Consider the following 12,411-nt stretch of genomic DNA (forward strand, 5'->3'; position numbering starts at 1 on the left):
CCCCCCAAGCCCCAGTAGATAGTTGTATGTCATAGTTGCACATCCTTCTTGTTGCTGTATGTGGGACGCGGCCTCAGTATGGCCGGAGAAGCGGTGCGTCGGTGCGCACCCGGGCCGCCAGCATCGGAGTGTGAGCACTTAACCGCTAAGCCACGGGGCAGGCCCAAATTTTGCTTTTTTATTTAATATTTCAAGCACATATTTTTCAAGTCAATTATTTTGTAATTATACCTGAGATCTTTTTTTTCTTTTAACAATTGCATAGTGGGACGTTGTGTGGATGTATACTTGAACTTTTTGTTGATGGGCACTTAAATTGATTCTGATTCTTCTTTTTTTTTTTTAATCCTGGTACCTGTACAATTGTGTAGGTATATCTGTAGGGTAAATTCTTAGAAGTGGAATTGCTGAATCAATAAGTATGTGCATGTTTAATTTTGAAAACTGTTGATAAATTGCCCTTCAAGATGTGCCAGTGTACACAGAGTGTTTTAGGGCTTAGATTTTCTTATCTTTTCACCAACCCTGGATATTATGAAAGTTCTTAATCTTTGCTAACCTGATAGGTGAAAGGTTACAGTATCTTATTTTAATTTGCATTTCTTCGACCATGAGTGACGTTGATGATCTTTTTATGTATCAGAATTTTAAAATATACATTTTGTGGTCTCTCAGTAATAGAGCCAGGTGGTTTATGTTATACAGAGTACTTCTTTCTAAGTACCATTTATTTGTTTATTTTTTAAAATAACAGCTTTATTGAGATATAACTCACAATACCATAAAACCTGTGCTTTTAAAGTATATAATTTGTGGGTTTTTAGTCATTTATTTTAAAACTGACTGCCAACCATTGCTTTATTATTTGTAGTAAATCACTATCAAGCTGAATTTGAGATCATCTTTTTCTTTCCAAGCTCATCAGCATAATTAAGCCTAGAATATGAAATGGAAAATGCAACTTTCCCTGTGATTTTTCCAGTCTGTAGGCCTCTCCTACTGGAGGAGAGTGCGGTCGGGCTAGCTGGGTTCTCAGATGGAATTACGTATGACAACTGCTTTGGAATCTCAAGGCTTTGGTACTGGAAGAGGAGTGATTTCTTTTAAATAACTTGTAGTTGAAACTGATTTCCAACTGATAGAGGTGATACAAACTTTTTGACTTTTTCTGAAAATTTTTAAAATACGAAATCTGAAGTGAAAAAGGCTTCTGAGGTAAAAAGATTTTTAAAATATGGTAAGTGTTTAAAATAGCAAGTCAGTTTTTTTAGATGGGTGATTCAACTTTGTAGTTTCTCTGGTCATTTTTTGTTTCAGAGATTTCTTAATGTCTACTAAAGTGTGTGTGTGTTTATGATGAGATGGTTACATTGCTTCCCTTTTTTTTTTTTTTAATTTTATTTATTTTATTTTTTTCCCCCAAAGCCCCAGTAGATAGTTGTATGTCATAGCTGCACATCCTTCTAGTTGCTGTATGTGGCACGCGACCTCAGCATGGCTGGACAAGCGGTGCTTCGGTGCGCGCCCGGGGATGCGAACCCCGGCCGCCAGCAGCGGAGCACGCGCACTTAACTGCTAAGCCACGGGGCCGGCCCCATTGCTTCCCTTTAAGAACAGTAATGATCTGGCCTGTGCGTGTTTCTGTTATGATTCACACAGATATTTTAGTGAGGAGAAAATCATACCAGCAATTTGTTAGACTGATTTTCTGAGTAAACTCTTTCTGTCCTCTAGCATTGGCTCCCATCTAATAGGGTCCCAGGCAGCTCCTGTTCGAGGACTATTACAGAGTAGTAGCTCTTATTACTGGCCAAATCTGGGACCCTCATCTGTACGGTTGTTCCACTTGGGAAAAGATGCTCATAGTAGATGGTTTTCTGTTGATTTTGATAGAGCTAAATCTATCATTCTTTCCTTTTGATTTTATAAAGTAATACTTTAAACATTTAGTTTGGTATTCTTCTTAGTAAAATATCCTTCAAGTTGTGATTCCCTGCATTTTAAGCCTCTCATCTTTCATTATTTCTCCATCTTTTTATGCTTCTTCTGTTTGGAAAGTTATTTTTGATTGGTTTGGTTTTAGTCCTTTAAATAAAACTGTCTCCTCATTTTCCTCCTTGACATCTCTTTTCTTGTTACCAATTTTTTCGTGTTTTAGAGTTTTTTCCTACTGTAAAGTCCCTTGGCCTTTGTAGTTTTGATTAAAGTGAATTTTTCTTGGACTTTTAATTAGGTTTCCTTTTCTTTTAGCTCTTCATAGGGAGATTGAAGATGACGCTGACTGACACTTGGGTCAGTGGTGTGATTTCTTAGGATGAGGCTAATGTGAACATTGAGTGGCTTGCATATAGCATTTAGCTTAGCTTGTGGATGTTTCCATTTCCACTTGAGGGCTGTTGCCTGGCTTAGAGGCACTGTCCTAAAAAAATGCCAAAATATGGGCCGGCCCCGTGGCTTGGTGGTTGAGTGAGCGCGTTCCACTGCTGGCGACCCGGGTTCGGATCCCGGGCTCGCACCGACGCGCTGCTTGTCCGGCCATGCTGGGGCCGCGTCCCACATGCAGCAACTGGAAGGATGTGCAGCTATGACACACAGCTATCTACTGGGGCTTTGGGGGAAAAAATAAATAAATAAAATCTTTAAAAAAAAAAAAAAATGCCAAAATAAAATTCTTGTGTAATACATGTATTTGAGTCAAGGTGAGATATGAGAACTGGGTGACCTGTGGGGGAACAGTGTTTATAACTCTAGAAGCAAAGTTTTGCTAAGAGATGTGATGTTGATTTGATGGGAGAGAATAACTGGGTCTTTTAAACACGCTATGTATGTGCTGTGTAATTCATGTTTTTTCTTGCTTCTCCAAAGTGTCCTGAACCATGATAGCCTGTGAACATTATAAATCAGCTTGATATATGTCTCCTAGTTAGCATGGGAAGACTTGGATTCCAGTTCTTCCTGTACCAGGACTTGAAGTGTGATGAAGTGCCTTGCTTCCTTAGCTGTCAAATGGAGACTGTAGTACATAAACTGAAGTGAAAAAATAGATATGGAAATATTTTCAAATCTAAAGTACTTTAGTTACCTTTTTCTTTCTCAGGAACTCAGGGCTGTTGCAGCCCACAACCCTTAAATCTAGCAATAATTTATCCTCTGTAATGTTTCCTAGAGAAAGCCACTGTTTCCTTGATGTTTTTCTTATACCACCACTACATGCAGATGTATTTGTTCTGAATGTTTTTATGAAGGTATTTCTAAGTGCTCAGTAAGTATTCAGCTGCAGTAGAGAACTGTTGTTTTGTTCTTCGGTATTTTGTGCCAAAATAAAGACTTGTGTTTTCATTTTATGACAAGAGACATCAAAAAGGCATTTTATGAGAGTGATTATGTGTTGCCTTTTTTTTTTCTTTTAACAAATTCAGCAATTTTTTAATCCCAGGAATCTGTAAATATATTTTTTGTGGAAAAATATAATGGGGATGACATCAGTAGGTTGTTGTTTGAGTTATGAATGGGAGCGGGTAGCAGTTTTTCCAGCCACCTCAATCACAGGCCCAGGAGCTTTTAATAGAAAGATATAGAGAGCCAGAGTTAGCTTGTAGTCACTGAAATGATTTAAGAGGCAATTTTTCTCTCTCAAGTTGCTTATTCCAGTCTCATCATTCAGGAAGGAAGCTTTGAAGCTTTTTTGCTTTCTAGGTGTCAAAGATTTATTTGTAATTAAAACAATTAGTATGGGTCTTTTTTTTTTTATTTGTACTGAATTAGGGGAGAGGTGTCTAGTTAACAGTGCCTCTTCCCATGAGGTGCTCGTACAGCCTGTTTTCTTATTTGGTTTGGATATTTGGGGTAATTTCTCCTTTTAAAAATAAAATTCTGTAGGAAGTGGCCATATTTTTATCACTCCCTTAGAAGAATACAGGTGCTGACAAATTCCTTGCATCCCCCAAGTCCATTTTGCTTGGGTCTTGCCGCCTTTCTTGCAATTTTCTAGGATGCCAATGGCGAGCCTTGCTGATGTGGGGCTGGCTTTGAAATCCAAGGCATTTTTTGAGGATATCAAAGGACTGTAGAGGATGGAAATGTTAAGGTTGCAAAATGCTTGTAGAGTACCTCATGCTGTTGATATGCTTACTATAGTGATTTATGATCCCTGGAAATTTAGGCCTTTGATACAGCTGTCATCAAGGTGGGCCTCGCTCCAAAATGATTCACTTAAAGCTTCTAATATAAAAATAGACCCCTGCTTCTCTGATGTACCCCGCCTCTGCCCCATAGCTTCTTTAAACCTTCCTAAAATTGAGGAAAAAAGACTAGATGTAAGACACCACTAAAAAGAATCTAATATCTGAGGGAAGCGTAACAGAATTGAATGTTGCTAAAGCACCAAGGAGGGAGAAATTTGACCTATTTTGAGCTCAGCTGTGACACCTGTTTGGTTTAGAAAACTCCAATGACACTGAGTTGGTTTAGCTGCATTTTTGAGGTTTGGTTTCGCTTTAGATGCAGTGAGGGTCGTCTGTCTTCTTTCAGGAGGTGATTGTTCAGGAGTAACTGTACGTCCACCCGTGGCCCTGTGTCACGGTCTCTGCAGGACCCGTTTACAGAGATAATTTGTGGAAGGCTTTCACCTCTTGCTCATGATGTTACTGAAAAAGGAACTGTGGCCATTTGATGTAATTCTGGACAGAAAACCTGTTGTTTGTACTATAGTGAATTAGAGGTCAGTATTTGAAATTCTTTGTTTCAGTGAATATTATAAGAGGGTCCATAAGAGTAATGGATGACTATGAAATTAGCCAGATCCATAGTTAAAGGTATATGACTACCTGGTTTCTGCTGTGAATTACTGAGCTGGCGTTTGTTTTTGGATGCTTAAAAAAAGTTATACATTTGGTACTCTTTCACTTATAAACTTAATGGCTTATGAAAAGATATAACTTGGACTTCATTAAATGAAGAAGGCGCCCTTCTAATTTATCTTTCTCTGTGAAGCTTCACCTGTTTTATTGATGCTACATTCTAAGTTTATAGTGATGATGTACTTTATTTGTCTTTAAATTGTTTCTGACAAAGTTTTTTTTTACTTCATATTTTCTTTTTTTGCTTGATTTTTAGGGAATTACGGGTTTGAAACTAATGTCTTTTTCTTCTCAAATACAGTATGTTCCCTTTTCTTCTTCAGTGGTTCCTATGGGTGTGCAGAATTGATATGTTTAATTTGAAAAAAAGAGATTTCAGAAGAATCATACTTTCCATGTATCTATACTAATCATGTAAAGGAAAACTCAATCTCGTTTTTCTGAAAGGATAGATAAGGTGATTAATAAGTAAAATGTAATGATTGTTATGGAAATGATCTGTAATTTCAGGCCATAGCTTCTAGAAGTCTGCTCTCATCTGGGTCTCCTTTTCTCTGGGTGGTTGGCCATTAGTCAAGGAGAGTCTCGTGTACACTGGGCTTGTCTATTATTTTATTTTATTTTTTTTTTGTGAGGAAGATCAGCCCTGAGCTAACATCTGTGCTAATCGTCCTCTTTTTTGCTGAGGAGGACTGGCTCTGAGCTAACATCTGTTGCCATTCCTCCTCCTTTTTTTCCCCACAGCCCCAGTAGATTGTTGTATGTCATAGTTGTACATCCCTCTAGTTGCTGTATTTGGGATGCAGCCTCAGCATGGCCGGAGAAGCGGTGCGTCGGTGCGCGCCCGGGATCCGAACCTGGGCCGCCAGCAGCGGAGCGCACACACTTAACCGCCAAGCCATGGGGCCGGCTCCCCCAATCCTCCTCTTTTTTGCTGAGGGAGACCGGCCCTGAGCTAACATCTATTGCCAATCCTCCTCCTTTTTTTTTTCCCTTTTTCTCCCCAAAGCCCTAGTAGATAGTTGCATGCCATAGTTGCACATCCTTCCAGTTGCTGTATGTGGGACGCTGCCTCAGCATGGCTGGAGAAGCGGTGCGTCGGTGCATGCCCGGGATCCAAACCTGGGCCGCCAGTAGCTGAGTGCGCGCACTTAACCGCTAAGCCACGGGGCCGGCCCCTTGTCTATTCATTTGGCAGTAATTATTTTTAGTGTCTCTTGCAGGGCACTGTACTAGGCCCTGGGAGCACAGAGATGAGTAAGATGTGTCCCTGCTCTCACAGAGTTCATGACCAAAAGGACGGAACAGATACGAATAAAAATCACTAAAATACAGTCTGAAAAGAACTGTAATAGTAGAAACATGCTCTGACAGCCCAGAGTGAGAGGTGTGCATACACCCTGGACATTGACATAGCATTTACAGATTAAAACACCAAGACATCTTTACTTGTTGGTCATTAAATCGGTTCTTCAGCCCACCCTCAGGCAGCTACGTTTATTGTGGATACGTGGCCCGATGTAACTGAGGTGAGGTTTTCCATGTCACTAGTAGTTTCTAGGGAGTAGAGGGTAAATCTCTTCTTGGAAGAGGTTGGGCACCCTAACCCTGTATTCTTCTGAACCCGAAATACTTTCCTATATGTCTTGTTGACTTTTAAGGACGTTCTCTCAGAGCTTATATAAAAATAATTTTCTTCTTTTTACCTGAGCCCCTTTGGAAAAAGAGCTCTTTTCAAATAAAGAGTCTTATACCAGAAGGAGTTAGAATTGCCCTTGACCTTCTTCTCTGCCTTGGGAACCTGCAGACATTTTTTTGTGGACACATGCTGTAAGTGATTTAGATGCTCATCTGATTTGCAAGTTTTCTTCTTTGGGTGGTGGGGGGACACAATATTTGTTTTTCAATTTATTCTCTCTTGTCACCCTCTTTTCCTTCCTAAATAAGAAGTAAAGTCTGACTTTTTTTCTTCCTGGAAAATGGCTTACTTGGTCTTCAGAAAAATTAAGATATCTTTGTATGGAGGATTTGAAGCATTGTTTAAAAATAAATTTATTAGCATTTTAAAAAATGACACAAAGATCCCCTTGGGGCTTTATTAATTAAAATCTAAGCTCTTAGTCATACTATCACCTGCATATTTCCTTTACTGGCATTAAATCCATTCATTTGCCAAATAGATTTATTATTTATCTGTATTATTATTTATTATTTGCTGGATAGTGTGGCAGGTACTGGGGAGACTTGCAATATGGTGGTGTTTGTCTGCATCAGGAATTTTTTTCTTTTATTTAGGATTTTTCTTGTTCCTTTAACTGTCTTGCATTATCAGTATACATATTCTGTTTCCTGTCACAAAAGACCACGTAAATTCAGTCCTAATCTGGTGCTTAAACCTGTAGTTCCAGAGAGAAGCAGCTGGCACTGCATTCTGCCAGGCTTGACTTTCCACCCACGATCTGTCAGCCAACCAGCAGGTATTGGATATATGTTTTCCAAGTTTAATACCAATATAACTGGGATATAAGGGAAATAAAAGTTGTTACTTTTGGCCTCACAATTTAGGAGGCAAGCCTTGCAAGAATACAACATTTAGAGATTTCCAGAACAAAAGTGGAAGTACTTATTGTTTAGCTTAACAAATAAATATAGTTCAAATTCAGATCAACTAGAGATTATCGTTGGTTAAAGAAATTGGCTAAGGATTCATTGAGAAGCTAAGAGTGGGGCCTTGAAGAATAGGTGCTGTTTGAATAGGAACTGGGAGAGCAGGTTAGGACAGTCCAAGCAGGGGTCAGCCTGAGGCAAGAATGAGTACGGTATGTACAGGGTCAAGTAAAGAGAGCCTCGTTGGAGTAAAGAATCTGTGGGGAGTAATGGGGTGAGATAAGTTAGGTAGACCAATTGATAGAGGCTTGGAATGCTAAGCACAGAATTCCTCTTGGCACCTGAAAGGAATGAGGGGGAGAGGTAATAAAGTAGCAAGGCAGCCAGAGACTGTGGAGGACTGTCTGAGTACTTTTGGCCCCAAATTTGTACTGTGGGAATAGGAACTATGCTGGCCAGTCCTGGGAAGGACGCATGTGTGCACTTGTGTGCTATGTTAAAATTGCTTTCTGTCCCTACTTGTGTTTAGTCAGACAGTAGGATAGATGGAAGGAAAGAGACACAGTCACAGGTCAAAATAAGCTTTTAGAAGTCTAAGCAGTTTGTGAAGTATTACCGTGAGCATTTATTTAGTATCATATTTCATAAAAAACAAAATTTACCAAAAATCCTATCACCAAATATAGAAGTTATTTTAGTTTTTTTAAAAAATCATAAATCAGGGCCGGCCCCGTGGCTTAGTGGTTAAGTGCGTGCGTGCGCTCCGCTGCTGGCGGCCCGGGTTCGGACCCCGGGCGCGCACCGACGCACCGCTTCTCCGGTCATGCTGAGGCCGCATCCCGCATACAGCAACTAGTAGGCTGTGCAACTATGACATACAACTATCTACTGGGGCTTTGGGGGGAAAAAAATCATAAATCATAGTTTATGTATGATGCAGTTTCATCTCTTTTCTTGCCTTTCACCCCAAACACCCACTCTGTTTCATACCTGTTTATCCCCTCTCCCCGTTGTGTTTTTTTTTTTTTTTGCTATCTCCTGTTTATTCTTCAGATCTCAGTTTAGGCTTCATTTCATCTGGAAAGCCGTTCCTCAGTCAGGGTTGTACCCAGCTGTGCTCTCCGTGGCACCTGTGCTGTCCTGGGACATCTCTTATGACACTGCACTGTAATTGCACGCTCAGCCTCTGCTACCCTGGGAACTCAGAGGATTTGGGGACTACTCTTTGCTGTTGAATCCTCATCTTCCAGGGCAGGTCAGGCACATGCCACCTGGTTAGTAAATATTTGAGCAATGTAAAGGTTGGAGTTATTTGTCCTTGTAATTAAATTTTTTCTTAAACTTAATGTCTCCTAAACATTTCTGTGCTTTTATGTACTCATAAAATAAATAAATCTCATGGTTCTTTAGTTGTGAATGCTAGTAGTGTGTGTGTGTGTGTGTGTGTGTGTGGTGAGGAAGTGGGATGAAGGTAGGTGTTGAAGGGCAAATGATGCTTTTGGAGAGTCTTTGAGATTTTCATCTGAAAGATTCTGTAAAAGAGAAAACGTTGTGCTCATGGATTTGTCCCAGGCGATACATAATGAATTTAGTAAGATGATGATAGTTTTTATTCCAAGGACTTCAGAACAGCTGCTTTTCTTCCAGCAGGTTGGTGAGCATCCTATTCCATTGTATAAGAGTTGTTGGCTGGCACAAGGATCTACGTTTTCTATTTTCAGCAGGTGAAAGTGCTCCCTCTCCACCTGTACTTTATTTTCTGGTTCCTTTGACAGTAGTAGGGCTTGATATTTTGGTGTACCCTGAATGGCATTGTTCTCTTGGATCAGGTGATCTGAATTACTGGCTCTATTTATTGTAGAGTGGTTCAGGTATGCCTTTGGGGCCCTAGAGTTAAAATGGATGATTCTGAGTCAGTGTGGCTTGAAGAGCATATGGCTTTAGTCCGGTTGGATAGCACAGATTCCATTTGATTTGGTACAGGTTGCATACCCCTTTTTCTGTCACACAGTCAGTCTTTGCTTTCTGAGGTAACTCAGGTGTGGCGTTCTCCCTGTAATCTCTACTCAATAATGGACCAGCCAGGGCCAAGAAGGAGGGGAAGTAGTATACATGAGGGTACTGGATCCCAGATAGATCATCATTTACCCCAAGGCACAAGTCAAATTAGTGACTGAGTTGACATTGGAGTCCGGTTTTCTTAATGTGCAGGTTAATGCTTTAAAAAAAAAAAGGAGTTATTTTGAAAAGTATAAGCACTTCCATGCAATTATATAATTTTTAGCATTATAATAAATACATAATGTTTCATAGTGTTTTCTATTTTTACTATTGTAAGTAACACTGTACAGAATATTGTGTGTCACTGTTCTAGGCACTGAGGATATGGGAATGAAGAAATAGAAAAAAATCTCTGCTGTCATGGAGCTTATGTTAACAAGTGTCTTCTCTTATTTACAGTTATTTCCTTAGGATAGAGTATAAATGAATTCTGATATTACAAATAAAACTGTCTAGTAACTGCATTTCTAAACATCAGAATGAACTTTCTTTTAAACTCTGTCAAAAATGAAGTCGTCTGCACTATTTATTTTCTTTGATTAGAATGTATAGTGCGTGCCCCTTACACACAAGTGCTATCAAAAATTAAAATGAGGGCCGGCCCGGTGGCTTAGCGGTTAAGTGCGCGCGCTCTGCTACTGGCAGCCCGGGTTCGGATCCCGAGCGCTCACGGACGCACCGCTTCTCCAGCCATGCTGAGGCTGCGTCCCATGTGCAGCAACTAGAAGGATGTGCAACTATGACATACAACTATCTACTGGGGCTTTGGGGGAAAAAAAGGGGAGGAGGATTGGCAATAGATGTTAGTTCAGAGCCGGTCTTCCTCAGCAAAAAGAGGAGGATTGGCACGGATGTTAGCTCAGGGCTGATCTTACACACACACACACACACACACACACACACACAATAAATAAATAAAATGAATAGGGACCTCTAAAAGGAAGTGTTTTGTTTTTTTTTTAAATTTTTTATTTATTTATTTTCCCTCCAAAGCCCTAGCGGATAGTTGTATGTCATAGTTGCACATCCTTCTAGTTGCTGTATGTGGGACTTGGCCTCAGCATGGCCAGAGAAGCGGTGCGTTGGTGCGCGCCGGGGATCCGAACCCGGGCCGCCAGCAGCTGAACGCGGGCCCTTAACCGCTAAGCCACAGCGCCGGCCCTAAAAGGAAGTGTTTTAAGTATCATCAGTTCTTGATAATTAAAGAACTTGGTTAATTGCCTTTTTTTTTTTTTTTTTTAACTAATCAGCTAAAATGTATAAATAGGTCTTATGATTTTTGGCATGGCTGAGAAATTTTTCAGTCAATTTATTGTAAAATGACTGTGTTAAAGTCAAATTACAGGTTGTAAAGTTGACTAGTAATTTCTCATGCCTTGCACCATCCTTTCATTTCTAGAAATTCTATAGGGACTTGGCAACATCTTTAGTAAAGCTAGATGGCTTGAGTAGATGGCATTAGATGTGATCCAGTCTGCTCTGAGATGCTCAGTTTGAACTTGCACTTAAAGTGAAGTGTACCTATGTTTTGTAGCAAAGAAATAATCCTTTAAAAAAGTTATAAGCAAATCTCAGGTAGAAAGAAAGTAGACGACCTGTTCAAACTACACATCAAGAAACAACTTCCTATAGGGGGCCAGCCCCGTGGCTGAGTGGTTAAAGTTCCACGCGCTCCACTTTGGTGGCCTGGTTCGCAGATTTGGTTCGTGGGCTCGGATCCTGGACGCTGACCTACTCCACTCCACAGCCATGCTGTGGAGGCATCCCACATACAAAATAGAGGAAGATTGGCACGGATGTTAGCTCAGGGCTGGTCTTCTTCAAGCAAAAAATGAGGAAGATTGGCAATGGATGTTAGCTAAGGACGAATATTCCTCACTGAAAAAAAAAAAGAAAGAAACAGCTTCCTATTGCTGAAGACAGCAGAGAGACTTTAAAAGACAACAGTCTGTGCAGGGTGATTGCAGTGAGAATTATTTTGATACTTTGTCTAATACTATGTACATTAGATAAATTTTATATAATGGCTGATGCTTGAGGTGAATCAGTTGTTTGCTGTTTGCTTAGTATGATGAATATAAGAAAAGGCTGGAGAAAGAGAATGATCTAGCTGCCACATTCTCTCGTTACTTCTCATAACCCATTCTTCAAGGGAGGTGTCATTACTGATTTCCAGGTGAGGAAATGGAGATTCGGAGATCTCACCACTGATAATCGCAGATTTAGGGTTCACACTTAGGTCTGGGTAGTAGAAGCTTTTTTCTACCATGCGGTACACCTTTCCTTAAAATTATGACATATTCTGTTTTAGAGTGACCTGTCTGAAACTTGTTTTTCTTTAATTTCATTTAGAAAATAAAACATTCATTCTCTTCTGTTTTATTTTCCCATTTTATTGATATTTTCCTTCAAGAAGTTCTAAAAATGAAACGTATGATGTCTTTCTCTTCTCTCTTTCTTTTTTCTTTCCTTTCATAGTTCCATTATTAAATTTTAATAGCATAAAACATAAGAAAATATTCAATGACACTTGATTGTATGTTTTTTTTCTAGGAGGGCAAAGAGAAAAATCTGAATTTCTTAGATAAGCCAAAAACTTCCAGAAATTGAAAGAGCCATATACTTCCTGTTTTAAGTAGGTTGCAGTGTAAAATGTTAGCAGATAAAATATTGATAACTTTCTTTCTGGCTCCGCTTAGAATTCCTTCTGAGGTTGAAGTGCTTATTGGCTTCAATCAGAATAAGTAGTTCTAATTTTTGACTTTGATGTTATTTTAACATTTAGTAAAAGGGAATGTATTTTAAGGGGAAGGTCAAATATTGATGGTGTTTAGAGGGAGGAAAGAGGAGAACACATTTTTAAAATTTGATAAATTGTGCGTTA

General features: G+C 39.6%; 1 protein-coding gene across 4 annotated transcripts in view; it reads left to right on the forward strand.

Annotated features, from left to right (window-relative positions):
- The window catches only part of RERE (arginine-glutamic acid dipeptide repeats), a 420,402-nt gene that overhangs the window by 13,839 nt on the left and 394,152 nt on the right, over positions 1 to 12,411 (forward strand). The window lies entirely within an intron of this gene.

Source organism: Ceratotherium simum, chromosome 22, assembly GCF_057802395.1.
Source record: "Ceratotherium simum simum isolate JZ-2026a chromosome 22, ASM5780239v1, whole genome shotgun sequence".
Lineage (NCBI taxonomy): Eukaryota > Metazoa > Chordata > Mammalia > Perissodactyla > Rhinocerotidae > Ceratotherium > Ceratotherium simum.